We start from the raw sequence: 14,091 nt of genomic DNA, 5'->3' as shown, positions 1-14,091 counted from the left end.
AAATAGCCGACAAGCCCTCCACCATGGCAAGGCTAGCTTTTCCTCACCTTATTTGCCATCTATGTTACTCAGCTGGAGTTATCATAGAAGGAGACATCTCCATTGAAGAGGATAAGCCCATCACCAAGAAGAGGATGGAGCAAGCAAGAGAGATCCCCCACGGTTCTCAAGAGATGCATGAGGAAACTCATCATCAAGAAATCCCTGAGATGCCTCAAGGGATGCACTTTCCTCCCAACAACTATTGGGAATAACTCAACACTTCCTTAGAAGATTTGAGCCACAATGTTGAACAATTAAGGGTGGAACATCAAGAGCACTCCATCATTCTCCATGAAATAAGAGAAGATCAAAGAGCAATGAGGGAGGAGCAACAAAGGCAAGGAAGAGACATAGAAGAGCTTAAGGACATTATTGGACCTTCAAGAAGAAGACGCTACTAAGGTGGATTCATTCCTTGTTCTTATTTCTTTCTGCTTTTCGGTTTTTATGTTGTATGTTTATCTATGTTTTGTGTCTTTACTTCATGATCATTAGTATGTAGTAACCATGTCTTAAAGCTATGAATAAATTCCATGAAATCCTTCACCTCTCTTAAATGAAAAATGTTTTAATTCAAAAGAACAAGAAGTACATGAATTTCGAATTGATCCTTGAATTTAATTTAATTATATTGATGTGGTGACAATACTTTTTGTTTTCTGAATGAATGCTTGAACAGTGCATATTTTTGATCTTGTTGTTTATGAATGTTAAAATTGTTGGCTCTTGAAAGAATGATGAACAAAGAGAAATGTTATTGATAATCTGAAAAATCATGAAATTGATTCTTGAAGCAAGAAAAAGCAGTGAAAAGCAAAAGCTTGTGCGAAAAAAAATGGCGAAAAAAATAGAAAGAAAAAGAAAAAGCAAGCAGAAAAAGCCAATAGCCCTTAAAACCAAAAGGCAAGGGTAAAAAGGATCCAAGGCTTTGAGCATCAATGGATAGGAGGGCCCAAGGAAATAAAATCCAGGCCTAAGCGGCTAAATCAAGCTGTCCCTAACCATGTTCTTGTGTCATGAAGGTCCAAGTGAAAAGCTTGAGACTGAGTGGTTAAAGTCGTGATCCAAAGCAAAAGAGTGTGCTTAAGAGCTTTGGACACCACTAACTGGGGACTCTAGCAAAGCTAAGTCACAATCTGAAAAGGTTCACCCAGTTATGTGTCTGTGGCATTTATGTATCCGGTGGTAATACTGGAAAACAAAATGCTTAGGGCCACGGCCAAGACTCATAAGTAGCTGTGTTCAAGAATCAACATACTTAACTAGGGATGTAATGGTCTTCAACTTTTACCAGAACATCCTCTACAAGTCCATAAGCTTGTTTTCTTGAATTGTCTGCCATCTCTAGTGAGATTTTTGCAGCTTGCACCTCAAAGATCCCTAGCCTCTCCATTACAGAGAAAGGCATGAGGTTTACACTTGACCCTAGGTCACACAAGGCCTTCCTGAAGGTCATGGTGCCTATGGCACAAGGTATTGAGAACTTCCCAGGATCTTGTCTCTTTTGAGGTAGTTTCTGCCTAGACAAGTCATCCAGTTCTTTGGTGAGCAAAGGGGGTTCATCCTCCCAAGTCTCATTACCAAATAACTTGTCATTTAGCTTCATGATTGCTCCAAGGTATTTAGCAACTTGCTCTTCAGTGACATACTCATCCTCTTCAGAGGAAGAATACTCATCAGAGCTCATGAATGGCAGAAGTAAATCCAATAGAATCTCTATGGTCTCAGTGGGAGCCTCAGATTCCCATGGTTACTCATTAGGGAACTCATTGGAGGCCAGTGGACGTCCATTGAGGTCTTCCTCAGTGGTTTTCACTGCCTCTCCCTCCTCTCCAAATGCGGCCATGTTGATGGCTTTGCACTCTCCTTTTGGATTTTCCTCTGTGTTGCTTGGAAGAGTACTAGGAGGGAGTTCAGTAATTTTCTTGCTCAGCTGACCCACTTGTGCCTCCAAGTTTCTAATGGAGGACCTTGTTTCAGTCATGAAACTTTGAGTGGTTTTGATTAGATCAGAGACCATGGTTGCTAAGTCAGAGGTGTTCTGCTTAGAACTCTCTGTCTGTTGCTGAGAAGATGATGGAAAAGGCTTGCCATTGCTAAACCTGTTTCTTCCACCATTATTGTTGTTGAAACCTTGTTGAGGTCTCTGTTGATCCTTCCATGAGAGATTTGGATGATTTCTCCATGAAGGATTATAGGTGTTTCCATATGGTTCTCCCATGTAATTCACCTCTTCCATTGAAGGGTTCTCAGGATCATAAGCTTCTTCTTTAGATGAAGCGTCCTTAGTACTTCCTGGTGCAGCTTGCATTCCAGACAAACTTTGAGAAATCATATTGACTTACTGGGTCAATATCTTGTTCTGAGCCAATATGGCATTCAGAGTATCAATCTCAAGAACTCCTTTCTTCTGATTAGTCCCATTGTTCACAGAATTCCTTTTAGAAGTATACATGAATTGGTTATTTGCAACCATTTCAATTAGTTCTTGAGCTTCTGTAGGCGTCTTCTTCAGATGAAGAGATCCTCCAGCAAAGCTATCCAAAGACATCTTGGACAGTTCAGACAGACCATCATAGAAAATACCTATGATGCTCCATTCAGAAAGCATATCAGAGGGACACTTTCTGATTAATTGTTTGTATCTTTCCCAAGCTTCATAGAGGGATTCTCCTTCCTTCTGTCTGAAGGTTTGGACTTCCACTCTAAGCTTACTCAATTTTTGAGGTGGAAAGAACTTTGCCAAGAAGGCATTGACTAGCTTTTCCCAAGAGTTCAGGCTTTCTTTAGGTTGTGAGTCCAACCATACCCTAGCTCTGTCTCTTACAGCAAAAGGGAATAGCATAAGTCTGTAGACCTCAAGGTCAACCCCATTGGTCTTGACAGTGTCACAGATTTGCAAGAACTCAGCTAAAAACTGATGAGGATCTTCCAATGGAAGTCCATGAAACTTGCAATTCTGTTGCATTAGAGAAACTAATTGAGGCTTAAGCTCAAAATTGTTTGCTCCAATGGCAGGGATAGAGATGCTTCTCCCATAGAAGTCGGGAGTAGGTGCAGTAAAGTCACCCAGCACCTTCCTTGCATTGTTGGCATTGTTGTTGTTTTCGGCTGCCATGGGTTCTTCTTCTTTGAAGATTTCTATTAGGTCCTCTACAGAGAATTGTGCCTTAGCTTCTCTTAGCTTTCGCTTCAAGGTCCTTTCAGGTTCAGGATCAGCCTCAACAAGAATGCTTTTGTCTTTGCTCCTGCTCATATGCAAGAGAAGAGAACAAGAAAATATGGAATCCTCTATGTCACAGTATAGAGATTCCTTGAGGTGTCAGAGGAAAAGAAAAATAGAAGGAAGAGGTAGAAAATTCGAACTTATCAAGGAAGATGGAGTTCGAATTGTGTATTAAGGAATAGTGTTAGTCCATAAATAGAAGGATGTGAGAAGAGGGGAAGAAATTTTCGAAAATTAAGTAAAAGATTTTGAAAACATTTTGAAAAACACTAATTGATTTTCGAAAACCAAGGGTGGAAAAGAAATTAAATGATTTTTGAAAAAGATTTTGAAATTAGAAAGTAAAAAGATATGATTGAAAACTATTTTGAAAAAGATGTTATTAAAAAGATATGATTGAAAAGTTATGGTTTTAAAAAAGATGTGATTGAGAAGATATGATTTGAAAAACAATTTAAAAAGATTTGATTTTGAAAATTAATGACTCGGCTAACAAGAAAAGATATGATTCAAACATTAAACCTTCCTCAACAGAAAAGGCAACATACTTGAAATGTTGAATCAAATCATTAATTGATAGCAAGTATTGTTGAAAATAGAAAGAAATTGATTTTGAAAAAGATTTGATTGAAAAGATTTTGAAAACTAAAAAAAAAATTGATTTGAAAACAAAATCTTCCTTCTCGTGCCATCCTGGCGTTAAACGCCCAGAATGGTGCACATTCTGGCGTTTAACGCCCAAACCACTACCCTTTTGGGCGTTAAACGCCCAGCCAGGCACCCTGGCTGGCGTTTAAACGCCAGTTTGCCTTTCTCACTGGGCATTTTGAACGCCCAGCTTTTTCTGTATAATTCCTCTGCTGTATATTCTGAATCTTCAATTCTCTGTATTATTGACTTGAAAAGACACAAATTAAAAATATTTTTGGATTTTTAATAATGAGGAATAATTAAAATGCAACTAAAATCAAATAAACAATGCATGCAAGACACCAAACTTAGCAGTTTGCATACTACTGACACTAACAAAATGAGAATACACATGAGAAACACAAAACACTCAAGTCAATAGAATTCAAAGATCAGAGCAATGAAATCATCAAGAACATCTTGAAGATCACTTAAGACACGTGGATGAATGCAAGAAAAACAGAAACATGCAATTGACACCAAACTTAACATGAGACTAGTGTCTCAATAAGAAACATAAAATTTTTTGGTTTTTATGATTTTGTAAATTTTTTGGTTTTTTTTTTCAAAAATTAAGTGGAAAAAGAAAATAAAGATATCAAAATTCTTAATGAGAATTCCAGGAATCATGCAATGTTAGTCTAAAGCTTCAGTCTAAAGGAATTAGACATGGCTAGTCAAGCTTCAGCAGGACATTGCATTCAAGAGCTAAATTGATGAGAATCAATCAGCTTTGGTGATGATAAGAATATCACCTTGAAACACTAGAATTCATTCTTAAGAACTCTGAAGAAAAAAAAATACCTAATTTAAGCAACAAGATGAACCGTCAGTTGTCCAAACTCGAACAATCCCCGGCAACGGCGCCAAAAACTTGGTGGGCAAAATTGTGATCATCAATGGCGCCATCAACATGGTACGCTCAATTACAATCTCAACTTTTTATCACAACTTCGCACAACTAACCAGCAAGTGTACTGGGTCGTCCAAGTAATAAACCTTACGCGAGTAAGGGTCGATCCCACAGAGATTGTTGGTATGAAGCAAGCTATGGTCATCTTGTAAATCTTAGTCAAGCAAACTCAAATGGTTATGAATGATGAATAAAACATAAAGATAAAGATAGAGATACTTATGTAATTCATTGGTAGGAATTTCAGATAAGCGTATGAAGATGCTTTGTCCCTTCCGTCTCTCTGCTTTCCTACTGTCTTCATCCAATCCTTCTTACTCCTTTCCATGGCAAGCTGTATGTAGGGTTTCACCGTTGTCAGTGGCTACCTCCCATCCTCTCAGTGAAAATGTTCAACGCACCCTGTCACGGCACGGCTATTCAGCTGTCGGTTCTCGATCATGTCGGAATAGAATCCAGTGATTCTTTTGCGTCTGTCACTAACGCCCCACAATCGCGAGTTTGAAGCTCGTCACAGTCATTCAATCATTGAATCCTACTCAGAATACCACAGACAAGGTTTAGACCTTCCGGATTCTCTTGAATGCCGCCATCAGTTCTAGCTTATACCACGAAGATTCCGATTAAGGGATCCAAGAGATAAACATTCAAGCCTTGTTTGCTTGTAGAACAGAAGTGGTTGTCAGGCACTCGTTCATAAGTGAGAATGATGATGAGTGTCACATAATCATCACATTCATCATGTTCTTGGTTGCAAATGAATATCTTAGAACAAGAATAAGCTGAATTGAATAGAAGAACAATAGTAATTGCATTAATACTCGAGGTACAGCAGAGCTCCACACCTTAATCTATGGTGTGTAGAAACTCCACCGTTGAAAATACATAAGAACAAAAGTGATCATTGGCTTCGGCCCCAGAGAGGGAACCAGAAGAACCAAGATCTGATCTAAGAACTAGACATCCAAAGATGAAAATACAATAGCAAAAGGTCCTATATATAGAGAACTAGTAGCCTAGGGTTTACAGAGATGAGTAAATAACATAAAAATCCACTTCCGGGCCCACTTGGTGTGTGCTTGGGTTGAGCATTGAAGCATTTTCGTGTAGAGACTTCTCTTGGAGTTAAACACCAGCTTTTGTGCCAGTTTGGGCGTTTAACTCCCATTCTTGTGCCAGTTCCGGCGTTTAACGCCGGGCAGTTTTGAGCTAATTTGGAACGCCGGTTTGGGCCATCAAATCTTGGGCAAAGTATGGACTATTATATATTGCTGGAAAGCCCAGGATGTATACTTTCCAACGCCGTTGAGAGCGTGCCAATTGGGCTTTTGTAGCTCCAGAAAATCCACTTCGAGTGCAGGGAGGTCAGAATCCAACAGCATCTGCAGTCCTTTTCAGCCTCTGAATCAGATTTTTGCTCAAGTCCCTCAATTTCAGCCAGAAAATACCTGAAATCATAGAAAAACACACAAACTCATAGTAAAGTTCAGAAAAGTGAATTTTAACTAAAAACTAATAGAAATATACTAAAAACTTACTAAAACATACTAAAAACAATGCCAAAAAGCGTATAAATTATCCGCTCATCAAGGATCCACCAAGCGGACCCAAGGTGTCGGAATCACTTTCTTCACCATGGAGGAACTCGGCACTGATGGCTTCTCGCGCACTTGGGAGGACCCCTCCCCAGCTGCCTTGGCGGCAATATTTCTGGCAGCAGTCGCCTTCTGCGCCCTCTTAAAAGCTTTCATAGATTCATTATTCTTCATTGCCTCTGCAAATAAAACAGAAGTCAAGCTACAAATCGAACAAGTCGGAAATACAGCTACAAGTAACATAAACAAACAGCAAAGAAAACACAAGATACCCAGTTCAGTTTGAAGAAGAGAAGGATTGGTTAGAAATTTCTTTGTATCAAGATGGGGAGGTTGACCCCAGCGTTCTTCCAAAACAGTCACAAAGGCTCGCTCAACCTCATCCAACATGTCCCAAGAATACCTGGAGACCCTCACATCTTTTTGCCATTCCAGGGGAAAGGCGGGCTCATCATTTTCGTCCAGAAAAAAGGGTCGAGTTCCTTTAACAGCTCGGACCTTGAAAAAGTAGTTTTAAAATCGCGGAATGACTCGTCAAACATGGAAAAAACCTTCTTTCCCTGGGTGGAACGAAAGGAGACCCAAGATGCTTTCTTTTTCACCACTCCAGGCTTAGTCAAGACAAACAAGTAGAAGAAGAGAGATTGGGAAGCAGGAATACCAAAGCCATTACACAACAATTGGAAAATTTTTATAAAACCCCAGGAGTTGGGGTGAAGTTGAGAAGGGGCAACATACAAGACCATAACAGGTCGATTTCAAATTGAGTAAAAGGAAGGGTGATACCCAGCTGACCGAAGAAAAAGTCGTAAGCATAAAAGAAAGGGCGACCATCAACAACCCGAGTTAAAAAACAGACTCGCTCGTCAGAAGAAGGAGGGACAAGTTCATAGTTCTTCTCATCACCAGAATTGCTACAGACACTATGAAACTGCCTAAGCTGAGCACAAAACTCAGAATCAGCCAGCAAGACACACAGGAGAACCATGGAGTCCACCCAATCGGCCATACCCGTAGGAACCTGGGAAGGCATCTCTACAACGTTATTTCGAGAAGACATGAGGCCAACTAAATCCTACAAAAGAAAAGAAGAGTGGATTACTTAAAAACATCTCGGACATGGGTCAAAACATCTCGATGGAAGGATATACCAAAAAGGGAAAAACCCCAAGACTCAAGAGAAGAAGTCTTGGAGCATCCCTTGGAGGCAGTAAATAAGAAGGGTCTTCAAAAACATTTCTACAGTCTACATTTCGGCACTCATCAAAATAAAATCCAGAAAGGAAAGCAAGGGAAGCAAAGAACGCAAAAGGTCCACCCTTCTACAGTTTATCAAGAAAAGCATTGCTCCTACAGTTTACCAAATACTACTGCTATAGTTTATCAGGACACCAAAAAGACCAAACGAAAAACAGCAAAGGCACAAACTTTTTCAAAATCAAGAAAAAAATCATCAGCCAAGGCACAAACAGAGATGGCGGCAACATGCAGAAGAAAAAGATTGAAGCAACAAGAAAAAGGTTCACATCAAAAAATTCCAGAGCATGCAAACAAAGTCAAGCACGATAAAAACAGAAAAATCCAAACTTTCTCCATAAAGAAGATCAAAGGGAAAACTTCATCCCAAAAGCTAAAATCAAAATACGAAAGGGGACTAACCTGGAGACTAAAGAAGCTTCGAGGAAGAGTGGAAGCGTAGAGATAAAGGTTGCCCAGAAGAACGCCAAGCGACGCCACAAACACAAGAAAGTAGAGGAGCAAGCGAAAGACAGAGAGCAGATGAGAGAAATAGAAAAACGAGAGAGTAAAGGGAGGAGTTACGGAGAAGAAGTGAAGAACAGAAACCGTTTTTTGATTGAGGGATTCAAAATAAAAGCCAAGAGAGAATGGGGCAATTAAATGCCAATTAAATGCGAATGTTAAAACCGCTTGCGTTCCCAAAAAAGCGCTAATACAAAAGCAAGCGCTTTTAGAGGAAAACGTTCTACATTCAAAAAAGACTCTACAAAGAAAAGGAATCGACAAAATGCTTGAGTTCGACTTCACTTAAGAAGGACCGAAGTCAAAGACTCGACCTCCAAAGGAAGAACCGAGCTCAAGCAGGGGCACTGTTCATACCCTGGGTCGAGCTGACCGACCCGGGATGTTTAGCGACAAGGCGACCGATCTCTTCAGGTCAGACTATCCAACCTCTTCTCAAAGAGCTCGGCCAAATCGATAGGAAAGCCCAATAAAGGGTCCAAATAGAGGAACACGACCCAAATCCAGAGGCAATCCCAGCCTACAGAGATAAAGGCAGTTCCGTTGAAGATAAGCTGACCTCACCCAAAAGATAAGATAAGATAAGATAAGATAACTAACTTATCTTATCTAGAAAGGTCACTTCTCACCATTATAAATACACTGGAGCACCCAGGTATAACTCATACTCTGATTCTACTCAATACCTGCTTAATACCCTTGCTAACTTAAGCATCGGAGTCCCTTGCAGGTACCCCCACCCTCCGGGGACAAAGGAATAAGCATCACCACCAAGTCCAACAAGTCGGACACAACAGCTCCGGCCGTCTCCCACCAGCCGGACACGTTAGCACCGACCAGCACAGAAGATCTCATCCGAGATCGACCTCTAGTTTCAAGTAACCCTCGGAACACTAACCATGTCAACTTTCAACTCAAATAAATATGTTGATATAAACTTAAATATATAAACATCCCCAACTTGTTAAAATATCGATTAACAACTATTAAAAAAATTTGAATAATCACATGCTTAATATCATATAATAATCATCTAATAAAAATTGAATAAGAAAAAAATAAATTATGCGATACATATTATGATCATGTAATGAACGGTCAGGTGCTATATATATATATATATATATATATATATATATATATATATATATATATATATATAACTGATGAGAGAATTTTTGCGTGGTCTAAGAATCTTTACAATTAAGTACTCGTTGCAAGTATAGCTCTTAAACCAACAAAAGTCCTTTCTTACAAACGTTTTGGTTGTCACAAGTAACAAACCCCTAAATAAATTGATAACCGAAGTATTTAAACCTGGGGTCGTCATCTCAAGGAATTGCAGGGAGGTATGTTCTTATTATTGGTTATAAGTTTGTAAATTGGGGGTTTTAAGAATGAGGAACAATTATGATGAATGACAACTAAAATAAATAATTGACTGTAAAATAAGCTCTTGGCAAGGTATGAGAACTGGAAGTCCTATCCTAGTTATCATTATCAATTGTGATGAGAATTAGATTTTTCTCCCACTTTGTTAACCTCTAACTATGAAGGTAAGTCAAGTGAATGAATTAATTCGAATCCTCAAGTCCCAGTCTTTCCTTGGAAAAAGTTAGAGTTATTGGATCTCGAATCAATTCTTGAAGAATTCCAATTTTCAGTCAACAATGAGTTTGATAACTCAAGAGTTACCAATTAATCAACCAAAGCCAAAAGGTAGAAAAATCTAAATTATTTATATCATAAATAAGAGAAACAAATCATAAATCTGAAATACCTCAATTGCATTAATAAAATAAAATTAATCCAAATATGAAGAGTCATAAGCCAAATAAGCAACATCAATAATCAACAATTAAGAGGAGTCGAAATAAAAAGATATTGAACCTGATGAAGAGTTGAAATAAATCCTAATTTCTAAAAATCCTAATTTCTAAATCCTAAGAGAGAGGGGAGAACCTTTCTCTCTAAAAACTACATCTAAAACTAAAATTATGAATTATGAGAGCCTTCGGAGTCTCTGCAAGTTCTTTGACTTTAATCTGTGTTTCTGGGCCAAAAACTGGGTTGAAATGTGGCCCAGAATCTCTGCTAGCGACTTTTGTAATTCTGCAGATCGTGCACGTCATGCGATCGCGTCATCCATGTGGACGCGTCATTTGCGTTTTTCCTTGCCACGCGTTCGCGTCGTCCACGCTTCCGCGTCACTTGTGCTTTTCCAATCCGCGCAGTCACATGAGCCATGCGACCGCGTCACTGCGAATTCCTTTCTTCCACGCGATCGTCACTTCTCGCTGGTCATCTCCTCAATTTCTTCTGTTCCTTCCATTTTTGCAAGCTTCCTTCCCAATCTCTCACTCATTCATGCCCTATAAAGCCTGAAACACTTAACATACAGATCAAGGCATCGAATGGTAATAAGAGAGGATTAAGATTAGCTAAATTAAGACCAAAGAAGCATGTTTTCAATCATGTAATAATTTTAGGAAGGAAATATAAATGCATGCTAATTATATGAATAAGTGGGTAAAGACCATGATAAAACCACACAATTAAATACATTGTAAACCATAAAATAGTGGTTTATCAACCTCCCCACACTTAAACATTAGCATGTCCTCATGCTAAACTCAAGGAGACCAAATAAATGAGTAGGTGAAGGCAAGACTCATGCAATGCAACCTATGAATGTGAATGCAACTACATGCTAAAATGATTCTAACTACTTGGTGAAAAAGTAAATAAATCTTTCAAGAATAAATATGAACTGGATTTCACTAATTCAAATCACAAAATACAATATAAATAACTTGCAAGAAGAAGATAGCTCATAAAAGCAGGGAACATAGAATTAAGCACTAAACCCTTACTAGTAGTGTATATCATTCTAACTCTCAAGTGTCTAGGGTTAATTCTCTCAATTCTCTACTAATATTGCTTTCTATAGCTTGCTCTTCATCTAACAATACAAGAATTTAATGCACCAATACACAAATCAAGAGGTCTTTTAAAGGTTGTAATCGGGTTAGGGTCAAGGTAGGATTGTATTTGGCCAAGTGGACTAAAATCTGAATCCTTAATTAACATAAACTTTCCACCTAACTTAAGACAATCCATTTAATTAAAATACAAAATCTAACTTCCTATTAACTGTGTTTACTACATATTTATGCATTCCAAGTTTTGAGTACAGCTCATATGTATTGATTTCACTATTTATTTTGGGGCATCTTGTCCCCTTTTATTAATTGCTCTTTTCTTTTTTCTTTTTCACTTTTTTTTCAATGCATATAATTAAAGTATTGAATGCAATAACATGTGCTCAACCATTATTTTGCACATTTTCACTAAAATATACAACACCCAAATATTCAAACCAAATATTTTCAAACCCAACTTCCCCACACTTAGATCATAAGCACTTTTACTAGTCTAAGCTAACCAAGGATTCAAATTAAGGACATTATTATTTTCCGCTTAGAGTCAGTAATGAGCTAGAGTAAAGAACAAATGGGTATATTAGGCTCAAATTGGTTTGCAAAGGATAATGAAAGGGTAAGGCCATATGGGTATGTAAGCTTAGTGAAACAAAGGCCTCAATCATATCAGTGCATGCATACATCAAATGATGGAAATATAGAATTAAGCAAGACAAAGATCACAATTTTAGAGAGAAAAACACATACCAAAAATAAAATATTGGTTGGTAAAATGCAACCAATTCAAATAGGCTCAAAAATCTCACAGGTTTTGTGTGTTCGAACTCTAAACCATGTTCCAGTATAATATTTCTTCAAACAAGTGTAACATTAAATTTTATTCAAATTAGTGAAATACTCTAAAAGGTTTCTTGAAAAAGAAAATATTTCTTCAACCAAGTGGTAAAATATGCACAAAATCAAATAAATATGCAAATGCAACAACTAGCTACAAAGAAAGTTTAAACATTGGTGTTGAGACAAGAAAGTACTAACCCATGGAGATCGGTATCGACCTCCCCACACTTAAAGATTGCACCGTCTTCGATGCATGCTAAGATGTACAAGTGGATGGGCTGCTCCAACTGATGCCTTTCTCCAAAGATTGTGCAGGTGGACTTGTTTGTCTTTCCATTAAGAAGTTTTTCCTCTCCCTTCGTGGTGGCCATCCTGAAAGAAGAGGGAAAAGAAGAAAAGTAACCCAAAAATAAAGATAGAAAATAAATAAAATATGGGTGTTAATGCCAGATAATAAGGGTCTCAATTACATGGTAGCTACAACATGCAAGTGAGAAAACAGTAGAAGTACATGGCAAAGCAAGAGTGCAAAAATTTGCGACAATGGGAAAGAGAGTGCAAGATAATCTAAATTTATGTCAATGCAAAATTAATACAAATATCATAAAATATTAGCATTGACTTAAATAATATTACCCAACAGTGTAAACAAGTCACTAAGCACCAGATAATACCAGAAAAGTTGTAACAGTTGAATAAGAAAGTTTAACACCAATGAAAATAATGCAATGGATGAAAGTATGCAATTAAGTAAAAGAAAATGAAAGATAAGAAGAATGAGAAGAGAAAGAATGGAAGAGGAAGTAAGTAAGAAAGGAGGGGGAAAATTAGGATGGGGAAGAAAAGAGAAAATATTTTGGCATATTAGGATAGCTGTGCGGTGCAAGTGACGTGGACGCGTGGGGCACGCGGTCGCGTGACTTGCGCTTTAAGTTAATCGACGCGGTCGCGTGACAAAGTTTATGCTACTGGCGCGAGGGCAGCCTCGCGCTCGCACAACTCTCTGTTTAAAATTTTTATTTTCGCCAAATCTGGGGTGACGCGATCGCGTGGGTCATGCGATCGGGTGAGTGGCCATCATGGAGATATGACGCGGACGCGTGGGAGGGCTTGGGCTTCCAGCATGAGTCCGGCCCAACTCCAGCACAACTTTCGGCCATGCACTCTTTTCACGTCGATATTCAGGTCACGCAGCCGCGTGGGTGACGCGGTCGCGTGGGGGCCAAAGTTCCACATGACGCGGTCGCGTGAGCGACGCGGTCGCGTGAGCGACGCGGTCGCGTGGGGTCAAATTATGCAAAAGGCGCGCCCCCAGCTACACTCTTGCATGACTCTCTGTTCAATTATTTTCTTCATAACGCACTGGTGACGCGGACGCGTCAGCGACGCTGCCGCATCGCGTGCGTGTTTTTTTTATGCAGTATGCAGAATGCAAAATGCAATGAATGTCATGAAAAAATTGCAGGTTCAATAAAAATTTAAAAATAGACTAAAATTAAAACTAAAAAGAGAACGATCATACCATGGTGGGTTGTCTCCCACCTAGCACTTTTAGTTAAAGTCCTTAAGTTGGACATTTGGCGAGCTCCCTGTCATGGTGGCTTATGCTTGTACTGATCTAGGAATCTCCACCAATGTTTGCAAATCCAATATCCTCTGGGATCCCAAATCTTGTTTCTGCACCCGTCTTCAAGTTAATTATCATGAATCCATCCGGGTGGTTCAGCTTTAGAATTCTCACTGAAGTAACCAAATAGCTTCCTAGACCCATTTAGCTGAGCTCTATACCAACCTTTGCGTTTAAACTTTGAGCTTCCAACCATGATGAACCTTGCAGGACAATTCTTACCACTGGCCATCTTCCTTTTACTCTTAATGTTACAAAGAGCTCTAAGTTGACCATCCGTCTCTAGTAGCCCGTATTCAAGTGGAATTAGAAAGCTAAGGGATATGAATTTCACCCACTTGAATGTTGTGAAGGATGATGGCAGCTTAGGGGGAGGTGTTTTTAAAGAACGTGCAAGCTCCACTCCCTTGTGCTCTTCTTTGACATCTTCCACCTCTTTGCAAGCTTCTTCAATTTCA

General features: G+C 38.9%; 1 non-coding gene across 1 annotated transcript; it reads left to right on the top strand.

The window, feature by feature from the left end:
• The first annotated feature begins 2,647 nt into the window (after positions 1-2,647).
• Positions 2,648-2,755, top strand: LOC112804291 (small nucleolar RNA R71). The gene has a single exon (XR_003202905.1). It is a non-coding gene; the product is annotated as a small nucleolar RNA R71 (small nucleolar RNA).
• Positions 2,756-14,091: the final 11,336 nt, after the last annotated feature.

Source organism: Arachis hypogaea, chromosome 5, assembly GCF_003086295.3.
Source record: "Arachis hypogaea cultivar Tifrunner chromosome 5, arahy.Tifrunner.gnm2.J5K5, whole genome shotgun sequence".
Lineage (NCBI taxonomy): Eukaryota > Viridiplantae > Streptophyta > Magnoliopsida > Fabales > Fabaceae > Arachis > Arachis hypogaea.
This window is presented reverse-complemented; position numbering and strand designations above follow the sequence as displayed.